General features: G+C 55.3%; 1 pseudogene; it reads left to right on the top strand.

The window, feature by feature from the left end:
* Positions 1 to 262: 262 nt before the first annotated feature.
* Positions 263 to 15,188, top strand: part of LOC147120741 (F-box only protein 4-like) — a 109,029-nt pseudogene continuing 94,103 nt past the window's right edge.

Raw genomic sequence — 15,188 nt, 5'->3', positions numbered from 1 at the left:
CCCCGCTGATCTCTGGTGGTCGGGGGGGGGTCCTCTTGGAGTCTGGGTATGGACCCGGTTAAAAGTAAAGGGCAGAGTTAATTAACTGGTGCCTTTCCTGCAGATTTATTTCGCTGTTAAAATCTCACACCAGCACAAGTGAGGTGCTAAGTGCTGCTGTGATTACAGCATCAGTCTGATCTTCCCGGTCAGGTTTCTGGTGTGCTACACTTGAATCAACAGAAGAGAAGGCAACTAAGAACGGGAGGTGAGGGATGGGGAAACAGAAAAAGGGTACGGGTTCTAATTTAGAAATGGCGGGACATGAGGGCACCGAAAATGAGTGGACCAGAATTGAGAACGCAATCCGTATGAGTTTAAGGCATTTACGGGACAGGTATATACGGACCAGCAGACACCAGACAGAAGAGAGGATGCCTTTTGAGCTACAGTCAGAGCAATTAGAAGCGACGCCCTTACAGAAATTGCCGGTAAGGACTGAGTGTTCAGTTCCTCTCTGTCTCACCTTCTGTCCTCCTGGTGCAGGGAGTTCTTCGGTGTGTTTCTACAATGTCACAATCACAGATCTGTAACGCCCGACATCACTGAGCTATCACTCCCTCGCTTTCTAATTTAAAATTGATTGGTCTTAATCGCTGAGCAGGATGTTAGTGCTGAGATAGGGAACTCCAATCCAACCCCTGGGATAGGGAACTCCAATCCACCTCCTGGGATAGGGAACTCCAATCCACCTCCTGGGATAGGGAACTCCAATCCACCTCCTCGGATAGGGAACTCCAATCCACCTCCTGGGATAGGGAACTCCAATCCACCTCCTGGGATAGGGAACTCCAATCCACCTCCTGGGATAGGGAACTCCAATCCACCTCCTGGGATAGGGAACTCCAATCCACCTCCTGGGATAGGGAACTCCAATCCACCTCCTGGGATAGGGAACTCCAATCCACCTCCTGGGATAGGGAACTGAAATCCACCTCCTGAGATAGGGAACTCCAATCCACCTCCTGGGATAGGGAACTCCAATCCACCTCCTGGGATAGGGAACTCCAATCCACCTCCTGGGATAGGGAACTCCAATCCACCTCCTGGGATAGGGAACTCCAATCCACCTCCTGGGATAGGGAACTCCAATCCACCTCCTGGGATAGGGAACTCCAATCCACCTGCTGGGATAGGGAACACCAATCCACCTCCTGGGATAGGGAACTCCAATCCACCTCCTGGGATAGGGAACTCCAATCCACCTCCTGGGATAGGGAACTCCAATCCACCTCCTGGGATAGGGAACTCCAATCCACCTCCTGGGATAGGGAACTCCAATCCACCTCCTGGGATAGGGAACTCCAATCCACCTCCTGGGATAGGGAACTCCAATCCACCTCCTGGGATAGGGAACTCCAATCCCACCCCTGGGATAGGGAACTCCAATCCAACCCCTGGGATAGGGAACTCCAATCCGCCTCCTGGGATAGGGAACTCCAATCCACCTCCTGGGATAGGGAACTCCAATCCAACTCCTGGGATAGGGAACTCCAATCCACCTCCTGGGATAGGAACTCCAATCCAAATCCTGGGATAGGGAACTCCAATCCGCCTCCTGGGATAGGGAACTCCAATCCACCTCCTGGGATAGGGAACTGCAATCCACCCCCTGGGATAGGGAACTCCAATCCACATCCTGGGATAGGGAACTCCAATCCACCTCCTGGGATAGGGAACTCCAATCCACCTCCTGGGATAGGGAACTCCAATCCACCTCCTGGGATAGGGAACTCCAATCCACCTCCTGGGATAGGGAACTCCAATCCACCTCCTGGGATAGGGAACTCCAATCCACCTCCTGGGATAGAGAACTCCAATCCACCTCCTGGGATAGGGAACTCCAATCCACCTCCCGGGATAGGGAACTCCAATCCACCTCCTGGGATAGGGAACTCCAATCCACCTCCCGGGATAGGGAACTCCAATCCACCTCCCGGGATAGGGAACTCCAATCCACCTCCCGGGATAGGGAACTCCAATCCACCTCCCGGGATAGGGAACTCCAATCCACCTCCCGGGATAGGGAACTCCAATCCACCTCCTGGGATAGGGAACTCCAATCCACCTCCCGGGATAGGGAACTCCAATCCACCTCCTGGGATAGGGAACTCCAATCCACCTCCCGGGATAGGGAACTCCAATCCACCTCCTGGGATAGGGAACTCCAATCCACCTCCTGGGATAGGGAACTCCAATCCACCTCCTGGGATAGGGAACACCAATCCACCTCCTGGGATAGGGAACTCCAATCCAACCCCTGGGATAGGGAACTCCAATCCACCTCCTGGGATAGGGAACTCCAATCCGCCTCCTGGGATAGGGAACTCCAATCCAACTCCTGGGATAGGGAACTCCAATCCGCCTCCTGGGATAGGAACTCCAATCCAAATCCTGGGATAGGGAACTCCAATGCGCCTCCTGGGATAGGGAACTCCAATCCACCTCCTGGGATAGGGAACTCCAATCCACCTCCTGGGATAGGGAACACCAATCCACCTCCTGGGATAGGGAACTCCAATCCACCCCCTGGGATAGGGAACTCCAATCCACATCCTGGGATAGGGAACTCCAATCCACCTCCTGGGATAGGGAACTCCAATCCACCTCCTGGGATAGGGAACTCCAATCCACCTCCTGGGATAGGGAACTCCAATCCACCTCCTGGGATAGGGAACTCCAATCCACCTCCTGGGATAGGGAACTCCAATCCACCTCCTGGGATAGGGAACTCCAATCCACCTCCTGGGATAGGGAACTCCAATCCACCTCCCGGGATAGGGAACTCCAATCCACCTCCTGGGATAGGGAACTCCAATCCACCTCCTGGGATAGGGAACTCCAATCCAACTCCCGGGATAGGGAACTCCAATCCACCTCCTGGGATAGGGAACTCCAATCCACCTCCCGGGATAGGGAACTCCAATCCACCTCCTGGGATAGGGAACTCCAATCCACCTCCCGGGATAGGGAACTCCAATCCACCTCCCGGGATAGGGAACTCCAATCCACCTCCCGGGATAGGGAACTCCAATCCACCTCCTGGGATAGGGAACTCCAATCCACCTCCTGGGATAGGGAACTCCAATCCACCTCCCGGGATAGGGAACTCCAATCCACCTCCCGGGATAGGGAACTCCAATCCACCTCCTGGGATAGGGAACTCCAATCCACCTCCTGGGATAGGAAACTCCAATCCACCTCCCGGGATAGGGAACACCAATCCACCTCCTGGGATAGGGAACTCCAATCCACCTCCTGGGATAGGGAACTCCAATCCACCTCCTGGGATAGGGAACTCCAATCCACCTCCCGGGATAGGGAACTCCAATCCACCTCCTGGGATAGGGAACTCCAATCCAAACCCTGGGATAGGGAACTCCAATCCACCTCCCGTGAAAGGGAACTCCAATCCACCTCCTGGGATAGGGAACTCCAATCCACCTCCTGGGATAGGGAACTCCAATCCACCTCCTGGGATAGGGAACTCCAATCCACCTCCTGGGATAGGGAACACCAATACACCTCCTGGGATAGGGAACTCCAATCCAACCCCTGGGATAGGGAACTCCAATCCACCTCCTGGGACAGGGAACTCCAATCCACCTCCTGGGATAGGGAACTCCAATCCACCTCCTGGTATAGTGAACTCCAATCCACCTCCTGGGATAGGGAACTCCAATCCACCTCCTGGGATAGGGAACTCCAATCCACCTCCGGGGATAGGGAACTCCAATCCACCTCCTGGGATAGGGAACACCAATCCACCTCCTGGGATAGGAAACTCCAATCCACCTCCTGGGATAGGGAACTCCAATCCACCTCCTGGGATAGGGAACTCCAATCCACTTCCTGGGATAGGGAACTCCAATCCCACCCCTGGGATAGGGAACTCCAATCCAACCCCTGGGATAGGGAACTCCAATCCGCCTCCTGGGATAGGGAACTCCAATCCACCTCCTGGGATAGGGAACTCCAATCCAACTCCTGGGATAGGGAACTCCAATCCACCTCCTGGGATAGGAACTCCAATCCAAATCCTGGGATAGGGAATTCCAATCCGCCTCCTGGGATAGGGAACTCCAATCCACCTCCTGGGATAGGGAACTCCAATTCAACCCCCTGGGATAGGGAACTCCAATCCACATCCTGGGATAGGGAACTCCAATCCACCTCCTGGGATAGGGAACTCCAATCCACCTCCTGGGATAGGGAACTCCAATCCACCTCCTGGGATAGGGAACTCCAATCCACCTCCTGGGATAGGGAACTCCAATCCACCTCCTGGGATAGGGAACTCCAATCCACCTCCTGGGATAGGGAACTCCAATCCACCTCCTGGGATAGGGAACTCCAATCCACCTCCTGGGATAGGGAACTCCAATCCACCTCCTAGGATAGGGAACTCCAATCCACCTCCCGGGATAGGGAACTCCAATCCACCTCCCGGGATAGGGAACTCCAATCCACCTCCCGGGATAGGGAACTCCAATCCACCTCCCGGGATAGGGAACTCCAATCCACCTCCCGGGATAGGGAACTCCAATCCACCTCCCGGGATAGGGAACTCCAATCCACCTCCCGGGATAGGGAACTCCAATCCACCTCCTGGGATAGGGAACTCCAATCCACCTCCCGGGATAGGGAACTCCAATCCACCTCCTGGGATAGGGAACTCCAATCCACCTCCTGGGATAGGGAACTCCAATCCACCTCCTGGGATAGGGAACACCAATCCACCTCCTGGGATAGGGAACTCCAATCCAACCCCTGGGATAGGGAACTCCAATCCACCTCCTGGGATAGGGAACTCCAATCCACCTCCTGGGATAGGGAACTCCAATCCAACTCCTGGGATAGGGAACTCCAATCCGCCTCCTGGGATAGGAACTCCAATCCAAATCCTGGGATAGGGAACTCCAATCCGCCTCCTGGGATAGGGAACTCCAATCCACCTCCTGGGATAGGGAACTCCAATCCGCCTCCTGGGATAGGGAACTCCAATCCACCTCCTGGGATAGGGAACTCCAATCCACCCCCTGGGATAGGGAACTCCAATCCACATCCTGGGATAGGGAACTCCAATCCACCTCCTGGGATAGGGAACTCCAATCCACCTCCTGGGATAGGGAACTCCAATCCACCTCCTGGGATAGGGAACTCCAATCCACCTCCTGGGATAGGAAACTCCAATCCACCTCCTGGGATAGGGAAGTCCAATCCACCTCCTGGGATAGGGAACTCCAATCCACCTCCTGGGATAGGGAACTCCAATCCACCTCCCGGGATAGGGAACTCCAATCCACCTCCTGGGATAGGGAACTCCAATCCACCTCCTGGGATAGGGAACTCCAATCCACCTCCCGGGATAGGGAACTCCAATCCACCTCCCGGGATAGGGAACTCCAATCCACCTCCCGGGATAGGGAACTCCAATCCACCTCCTGGGATAGGGAACTCCAATCCACCTCCTGGGATAGGGAACTCCAATCCACCTCCCGGGATAGGGAACTCCAATCCACCTCCCGGGATAGGGAACTCCAATCCACCTCCTGGGATAGGGAACTCCAATCCACCTCCTGGGATAGGAAACTCCAATCCACCTCCCGGGATAGGGAACTCCAATCCACCTCCTGGGATAGGGAACTCCAATCCACCTCCTGGGATAGGGAACTCCAATCCACCTCCTGGGATAGGGAACTCCAATCCACCTCCCGGGATAGGGAACTCCAATCCACCTCCTGGGATAGGGAACTCCAATCCAACCCCTGGGATAGGGAACTCCAATCCACCTCCCGTGAAAGGGAACTCCAATCCACCTCCTGGGATAGGGAACTCCAATCCACCTCCTGGGATAGGGAACTCCAATCCACCTCCTGGGATAGGGAACTCCAATCCACCTCCTGGGATAGGGAACACCAATCCACCTCCTGGGATAGGGAACTCCAATCCAACCCCTGGGATAGGGAACTCCAATCCACCTCCTGGGACAGGGAACTCCAATCCACCTCCTGGGATAGGGAACTCCAATCCACCTCCTGGTATAGTGAACTCCAATCCACCTCCTGGGATAGGGAACTCCAATCCACCTCCTGGGATAGGGAACTCCAATCCACCTCCGGGGATAGGGAACTCCAATCCACCTCCTGGGATAGGGAACACCAATCCACCTCCTGGGATAGGAAACTCCAATCCACCTCCTGGGATAGGGAACTCCAATCCACCTCCTGGGATAGGGAACTCCAATCCACCTCCTGGGATAGGGAACTCCAATCCACCTCCTGGGATAGGGAACTCCAATCCACCTCCTGGGAAAGGGAAATCCAATCCACCTCCTGTGATAGGGAACTCCAATCCACCTGCTGGGATAGGGAACTCCAATCCACCTCCTGGGATAGGGAACTCCAATCCACCTCCTGGGATAGGGAACTCCAATCCACCTCCTGGGATAGGGAACTCCAATCCACCTCCTGGGATAGGGAACTCCAATCCACCTCCTGGGATAGGGAACTCCAATCCACCTCCTGGGATAGGGAACTCCAATCCACCTCCTGGGATAGGGAACTCCAATCCACCTCCTGGGATAGGGAACTCCAATCCACCTCCTGGGATAGGGAACTCCAATCCACCTCCTGGGATAGGAAACTCCAATCCACCTCCTGGGATAGGGAACTCCAATCCACCTCCTGGGATAGGGAACTCCAATCCACCTCCTGGGTTAGGGAACTCCAATCCACCTCCCGGGATAGGGAACTCCAATCTACCTCCTGGGATAGGGAACTCCAATCCACCTCCCGGGATAGGGAACACCAATCCATCTCCTGGGATAGGAAACTCCAATCCACCTCCGGGGATAGGGAACTCCAATCCACCTCCTGGGATAGGGAACACCAATCCACCTCCTGGGATAGGGAACTCCAATCCACCTCCTGGGATAGGGAACTCCAATCCACCTCCTGGGATAGGGAACTCCAATCCACCTCCTGGGATAGGGAACTCCAATCCACCTCCTGGGATAGGGAACTCCAATCCACCTCCTGGGATAGGGAACTCCAATCCACCTCCTGTGATAGGGAACTCCAATCCACCTCCCGGGATAGGGAACTCCAATCTACCTCCTGGGATAGGGAACTCCAATCCACCTCCCGGGATAGGGAACACCAATCCATCTCCTGGGATAGGGAACTCCAATCCACCTCCCGGGATAGGGAACTCCAATCCACCTCCTGGGATAGGGAACTCCAATCCAACCCCTGGGATAGGGAACTCCAATCCAACCCCTGGGATAGGGAACTCCAATCAACCTCCTGGGATAGGGAACTCCAATCCACCTCCTGGGATAGGGAACTCCAATCCACCTCCTGGAATAGGGAACTCCAATCCACCTCCTGGGATAGGAACTCCAATCCAAACACTGGGATAGGGAACTCCAATCCACCTCCTGGGATAGGGAACTCCAATCCACCTCCTGGGATAGGGAACTCCAATCCACCTCCTGGGATAGGGAACTCCAATCCACCTCCTGGGATAGGGAACTCCAATCCACCTCCTGGGATAGGGAACTCCAATCCACCTCCTGGGATAGGGAACTCCAATCCACCTCCTGGGATAGGGAACTCCAATCCACCTCCTGGGATAGGGAACTGCAATCCACCTCCTGGGATAGGGAACTCCAATCCACCTCCTGGGATAGGGAACTCCAATCCACCTCCTGGGATAGGGAACTCCAATCCACCTCCCGGGATAGGGAACTCCAATCCACCTCCCGGGATAGGGAACTCCAATCCACCTCCCGGGATAGGGAACTCCAATCCACCTCCTGGGATAGGGAACTCCAATCCACCTCCTGGGATAGGGAACTCCAATCCACCTCCTGGGATAGGGAACTCCAATCCACCTCCCGGGATAGGGAACTCCAATCCACCTCCTGGGATAGGGAACTCCAATCCAACCCCTGGGATAGGGAACTCCAATCAACATCCTGGGACAGGGAACTCCAATCCACCTCCTGGGATAGGGAACTCCAATCCACCTCCCGGGATAGGGAACTCCAATCCACCTCCTGGGATAGGGAACTCCAATCCACCTCCTGGGATAGGGAACTCCAATCCACCTCCAGGGATAGGGAACTCCAATCCACCTCCTGGGATAGGGAACTCCAATCCACCTCCTGGGATAGGGAACTCCAATCCACCTCCTGGGATAGGGAACTCCAATCCACCTCCCAGGATAGGGAACTCCAATCCACCTCCTGGGATAGGGAACTCCAATCCAACCCCTGGGATAGGGAACTCCAATCCACCTCCCGTGAAAGGGAACTCCAATCCACCTCCTGGGATAGGGAACTCCAATCCACCTCCTGGGATAGGGAACTCCAATCCACCTCCTGGGATAGGGAACTCCAATCCACCTCCTGGGATAGGGAACACCAATCCACCTCCTGGGATAGGGAACTCCAATCCAACCCCTGGGATAGGGAACTCCAATCCACCTCCTGGGACAGGGAACTCCAATCCACCTCCTGGGATAGGGAACTCCAATCCACCTCCTGGTATAGTGAACTCCAATCCACCTCCTGGGATAGGGAACTCCAATCCACCTCCTGGGATAGGGAACTCCAATCCACCTCCGGGGATAGGGAACTCCAATCCACCTCCTGGGATAGGGAACACCAATCCACCTCCTGGGATAGGAAACTCCAATCCACCTCCTGGGATAGGGAACTCCAATCCACCTCCTGGGATAGGGAACTCCAATCCACCTCCTGGGATAGGGAACTCCAATCCACCTCCTGGGATAGGGAACTCCAATCCACCTCCTGGGAAAGGGAAATCCAATCCACCTCCTGTGATAGGGAACTCCAATCCACCTGCTGGGATAGGGAACTCCAATCCACCTCCTGGGATAGGGAACTCCATTCCACCTCCTGGGATAGGGAACTCCAATCCACCTCCTGGGATAGGGAACTCCAATCCACCTCCTGGGATAGGGAACTCCAATCCACCTCCTGGGATAGGGAACTCCAATCCACCTCCTGGGATAGGGAACTCCAATCCACCTCCTGGGATAGGGAACTCCAATCCACCTCCTGGGATAGGGAACTCCAATCCACCTCCTGGGATAGGGAACTCCAATCCACCTCCTGGGATAGGAAACTCCAATCCACCTCCTGGGATAGGGAACTCCAATCCACCTCCTGGGATAGGGAACTCCAATCCACCTCCTGGGTTAGGGAACTCCAATCCACCTCCCGGGATAGGGAACTCCAATCTACCTCCTGGGATAGGGAACTCCAATCCACCTCCCGGGATAGGGAACACCAATCCATCTCCTGGGATAGGAAACTCCAATCCACCTCCGGGGATAGGGAACTCCAATCCACCTCCTGGGATAGGGAACACCAATCCACCTCCTGGGATAGGGAACTCCAATCCACCTCCTGGGATAGGGAACTCCAATCCACCTCCTGGGATAGGGAACTCCAATCCACCTCCTGGGATAGGGAACTCCAATCCACCTCCTGGGATAGGGAACTCCAATCCACCTCCTGGGATAGGGAACTCCAATCCACCTCCTGTGATAGGGAACTCCAATCCACCTCCCGGGATAGGGAACTCCAATCTACCTCCTGGGATAGGGAACTCCAATCCACCTCCCGGGATAGGGAACACCAATCCATCTCCTGGGATAGGGAACTCCAATCCACCTCCCGGGATAGGGAACTCCAATCCACCTCCTGGGATAGGGAACTCCAATCCAACCCCTGGGATAGGGAACTCCAATCCAACCCCTGGGATAGGGAACTCCAATCCACCTCCTGGGATAGGGAACTCCAATCCACCTCCTGGGATAGGGAACTCCAATCCACCTCCTGGAATAGGGAACTCCAATCCACCTCCTGGGATAGGAACTCCAATCCAAACACTGGGATAGGGAACTCCAATCCACCTCCTGGGATAGGGAACTCCAATCCACCTCCTGGGATAGGGAACTCCAATCCACCTCCTGGGATAGGGAACTCCAATCCACCTCCTGGGATAGGGAACTCCAATCCACCTCCTGGGATAGGGAACTCCAATCCACCTCCTGGGATAGGGAACTCCAATCCACCTCCTGGGATAGGGAACTCCAATCCACCTCCTGGGATAGGGAACTGCAATCCACCTCCTGGGATAGGGAACTCCAATCCACCTCCTGGGATAGGGAACTCCAATCCACCTCCTGGGATAGGGAACTCCAATCCACCTCCCGGGATAGGGAACTCCAATCCACCTCCCGGGATAGGGAACTCCAATCCACCTCCTGGGATAGGGAACTCCAATCCACCTCCTGGGATAGGGAACTCCAATCCACCTCCTGGGATAGGGAACTCCAATCCACCTCCTGGGATAGGGAACTCCAATCCACCTCCCGGGATAGGGAACTCCAATCCACCTCCTGGGATAGGGAACTCCAATCCAACCCCTGGGATAGGGAACTCCAATCAACATCCTGGGACAGGGAACTCCAATCCACCTCCTGGGATAGGGAACTCCAATCCACCTCCTGGGATAGGGAACTCCAATCCACCTCCTGGGATAGGGAACTCCAATCCACCTCCTGGGATAGGGAACACCAATCCACCTCCTGGGATAGGGAACTCCAATCCACCTCCTGGGATAGGGAACTCCAATCCACCTCCTGGGATAGGGAACTCCAATCCACCTCCTGGGATAGGGAACTCCAATCCACCTCCTGGGATAGGGAACTCCAATCCAGCTCCTGGGATAGGGAACTCCAATCCACCTCCTGGGATAGGGAACTCCAATCCACCTCCTGGGATAGGGAACTCCAATCCACCTCCTGGGATAGGGAACTCCAATCCACCTCCTGGAATAGGGAACTCCAATCCACCTCCCGAAATAGGGAACTCCAATCCACCTCCTGGGATAGGGAACTCCAATCCACCTCCTGGGATAGGGAACTCCAATCCACCTCCTGGGATAGGGAACTCCAATCCAACCCCTCCAATCCACCTCCTGGGATAGGGAACTCCAATCCACCTCCTGGGATAGGGAACTCCAATCCAACCCCTGGGATAGGGAACTCCAATCCAACCCCTGGGATAGGGAACTCCAATCCACCTCCCGGGACAGGGAACTCCAATCCACCTCCCGGGACAGGGAACTCCAATCCACCTCCTGGGATAGGGAACTCCAATCCACCTCCTGGGATAGGGAACTCCAATCCACCTCCTGGGATAGGGAACTCCAATCCACCTCCTGGGATAGGGAACACCAATCCACCTCCTGGGATAGGGAACTCCAATCCAACCCCTGGGATAGGGAACTCCAATCCACCTCCTGGGACAGGGAACTCCAATCCACCTCCTGGGATACGGAACTCCAATCCACCTCCTGGGATAGGGAACTCCAATCCACCTCCGGGGATAGGGAACTCCAATCCACCTCCTGGGATAGGGAACACCAATCCACCTCCTGGGATAGGGAACTCCAATCCACCTCCTGGGATAGGGAACACCAATCCACCTCCTGGGATAGGGAACTCCAATCCACCTCCTGGGATAGGGAACTCCAATCCACCTCCTGGGATAGGGAACTCCAATCCACCTCCTGGGATAGGGTAATCCAATCCACCTCCTGTGATAGGGAACTCCAATCCACCTGCTGGGATAGGGAACTCCAATCCACCTCCTGGGATAGGGAACTCCAATCCACCTCCTGGGATAGGGAACTCCAATCCACCTCCTGGGATAGGGAACTCCAATCCACCTCCTGGGATAGGGAACTCCAATCCACCTCCTGGGATAGGGAACTCCAATCCACCTCCTGGGATAGGGAACTCCAATCCACCTCCTGGGATAGGGAACTCCAATCCACCTCCTGGGATAGGAAACTCCAATCCACCTCCTGGGTTAGGGAACTCCAATCCACCTCCTGGGATAGGGAACTCCAATCCACCTCCCGGGATAGGGAACATCAATCCATCTCCTGGGATAGGAAACTCCAATCCACCTCCCGGGATAGGGAACTCCAATCCACCTCCTGGGATAGGGAACACCAATCCAACCCCTGGGATAGGGAACTCCAATCCAACCCCTGGGATAGGGAACTCCAATCCACCTCCTGGGATAGGGAACTCCAATCCAACCCCTGGGATAGGGAACTCCAATCCACCTCCTGGGATAGGGAACTCCAATCCACCTCCTGGGATAGGGAACTCCAATCCACCTCCTGGGATAGGGAACTCCAATCCACCTCCTGGGATAGGGAACACCAATCCACCTCCTGGGATAGGGAACTCCAATCCACCTCCTGGGATAGGGAACTCCAATCCACCTCCCGGGATAGGGAACACCAATCCATCTCCTGGGATAGGGAACTCCAATCCACCTCCCGGGATAGGGAACTCCAATCCACCTCCTGGGATAGGGAACTCCAATCCAACCCCTGGGATAGGGAACTCCAATCCAACCCCTGGGATAGGGAACTCCAATCCACCTCCTGGGATAGGGAACTCCAATCCACCTCCTGGGATAGGGAACTCCAATCCACCTCCTGGAATAGGGAACTCCAATCCACCTCCTAGGATAGGAACTCCAATCCAAACACTGGGATAGGGAACTCCAATCCACCTCCTGGGATAGGGAACTCCAATCCACCTCCTGGGATAGGGAACTCCAATCCACCTCCTGGGATAGGGAACTCCAATCCACCTCCTGGGATAGGGAACTCCAATCCACCTCCTGGGATAGGGAACTCCAATCCACCTCCTGGGATAGGGAACTCCAATCCACCTCCTGGGATAGGGATCTCCAATCCACCTCCTGGGATAGGGAACTGCAATCCACCTCCTGGGATAGGGAACTCCAATCAACCTCCTGGGATAGGGAACTCCAATCCACCTCCTGGGATAGGGAACTCCAATCCACCTCCCGGGATAGGGAACTCCAATCCACCTCCTGGGATAGGGAACTCCAATCCACCTCCTGGGATAGGAAACTCCAATCCACCTCCTGGGTTAGGGAACTCCAATCCACCTCCTGGGATAGGGAACTCCAATCCACCTCCCGGGATAGGGAACATCAATCCATCTCCTGGGATAGGAAACTCCAATCCACCTCCCGGGATAGGGAACTCCAATCCACCTCCTGGGATAGGGAACACCAATCCAACCCCTGGGATAGGGAACTCCAATCCAACCCCTGGGATAGGGAACTCCAATCCACCTCCTGGGATAGGGAACTCCAATCCAACCCCTGGGATAGGGAACTCCAATCCACCTCCTGGGATAGGGAACTCCAATCCACCTCCTGGGATAGGGAACTCCAATCCACCTCCTGGGATAGGGAACTCCAATCCACCTCCTGGGATAGGGAACACCAATCCACCTCCTGGGATAGGGAACTCCAATCCACCTCCTGGGATAGGGAACTCCAATCCACCTCCCGGGATAGGGAACACCAATCCATCTCCTGGGATAGGGAACTCCAATCCACCTCCCGGGATAGGGAACTCCAATCCACCTCCTGGGATAGGGAACTCCAATCCAACCCCTGGGATAGGGAACTCCAATCCAACCCCTGGGATAGGGAACTCCAATCCACCTCCTGGGATAGGGAACTCCAATCCACCTCCTGGGATAGGGAACTCCAATCCACCTCCTGGAATAGGGAACTCCAATCCACCTCCTAGGATAGGAACTCCAATCCAAACACTGGGATAGGGAACTCCAATCCACCTCCTGGGATAGGGAACTCCAATCCACCTCCTGGGATAGGGAACTCCAATCCACCTCCTGGGATAGGGAACTCCAATCCACCTCCTGGGATAGGGAACTCCAATCCACCTCCTGGGATAGGGAACTCCAATCCACCTCCTGGGATAGGGAACTCCAATCCACCTCCTGGGATAGGGATCTCCAATCCACCTCCTGGGATAGGGAACTGCAATCCACCTCCTGGGATAGGGAACTCCAATCAACCTCCTGGGATAGGGAACTCCAATCCACCTCCTGGGATAGGGAACTCCAATCCACCTCCCGGGATAGGGAACTCCAATCCACCTCCCGGGATAGGGAACTCCAATCCACCTCCTGGGATAGGGAACTCCAATCCACCTCCTGGGATAGGGAACTCCAATCCACCTCCTGGGATAGGGAACTCCAATCCACCTCCTGGGATAGGGAACTCCAATCCACCTCCCGGGATAGGGAACTCCAATCCACCTCCTGGGATAGGGAACTCCAATCCAACCCCTGGGATAGGGAACTCCAATCCACCTCCTGGGACAGGGAACTCCAATCCACCTCCTGGGATAGGGAACTCCAATCCACCTCCTGGGATAGGGAACTCCAATCCACCTCCTGGGATAGGGAACTCCCATCCACCTCCTGGGATAGGGAACACCAATCCACCTCCTGGGATAGGGAACTCCAATCCACCTCCTGGGATAGGGAACTCCAATCCACCTCCCGGGATAGGGAACTCCAATCCACCTCCCGGGATAGGGAACTCCAATCCACCTCCTGGGATAGGGAACTCCAATCCACAGGTCCCGCCTCTCGCTGCCTGAGAGCAGCGGCGGCAGGCAGCGAGAGGCGGGACCTGTGGGAGACTCGGCGGCGAGGTACAAAAGCGGCAGCGGGGCCAGGAGAGGCCTCAGAGCAGCGGCGGCAGGCAGCGAGAAGCGGGACCTGTGGGAGACTCGGCGGCGAGGTAATAAAAGCGGCAGCGAGGCCAGGAGAGGTATACCAAACTCCAGTCTGCGAGCTCGGTAGTTGCAGGGAGGTAAAAAGTAATCGGGGTGTGACGTCACCAGGGAGCAGGTAAGTGATTGGTTGGTGAGTATTTCTCTCTTTTCATTACAAGCTTGAATTCTGTGGTGTTAAATTTCTAGGGGCTCTGTTGTGGTGAGGACAGTTGGTAAATAAAGCGCCCTAGAGTATACCTGTAACTGGGGTATTGAATAAATTTTTAGATTAATTAAAGGAGTAAGTCATGGCAGGAGAGCTCAGACCCGTGTTCTGCTCCTCCTGCTCTATGTGGGAAATCGGGGACGCTGCCAGTGTCCCTGGCGACCATGTGTGCGGGAAATGCATCCAGCTGCAGCTACTTGTAGACCGCATTGTGGCGCACGAGCTGCGGGTGG

This window comes from Somniosus microcephalus, chromosome 4 (genome assembly GCF_052327205.1).
Source record: "Somniosus microcephalus isolate GS21.2 chromosome 4, FLI_Smic_1.0, whole genome shotgun sequence".
Classification (NCBI taxonomy): Eukaryota; Metazoa; Chordata; class Chondrichthyes; order Squaliformes; family Somniosidae; genus Somniosus; species Somniosus microcephalus.
The sequence above is the reverse complement of the archived record's forward strand: the minus strand, read 5'-3'. Positions and strand labels throughout refer to the sequence as shown.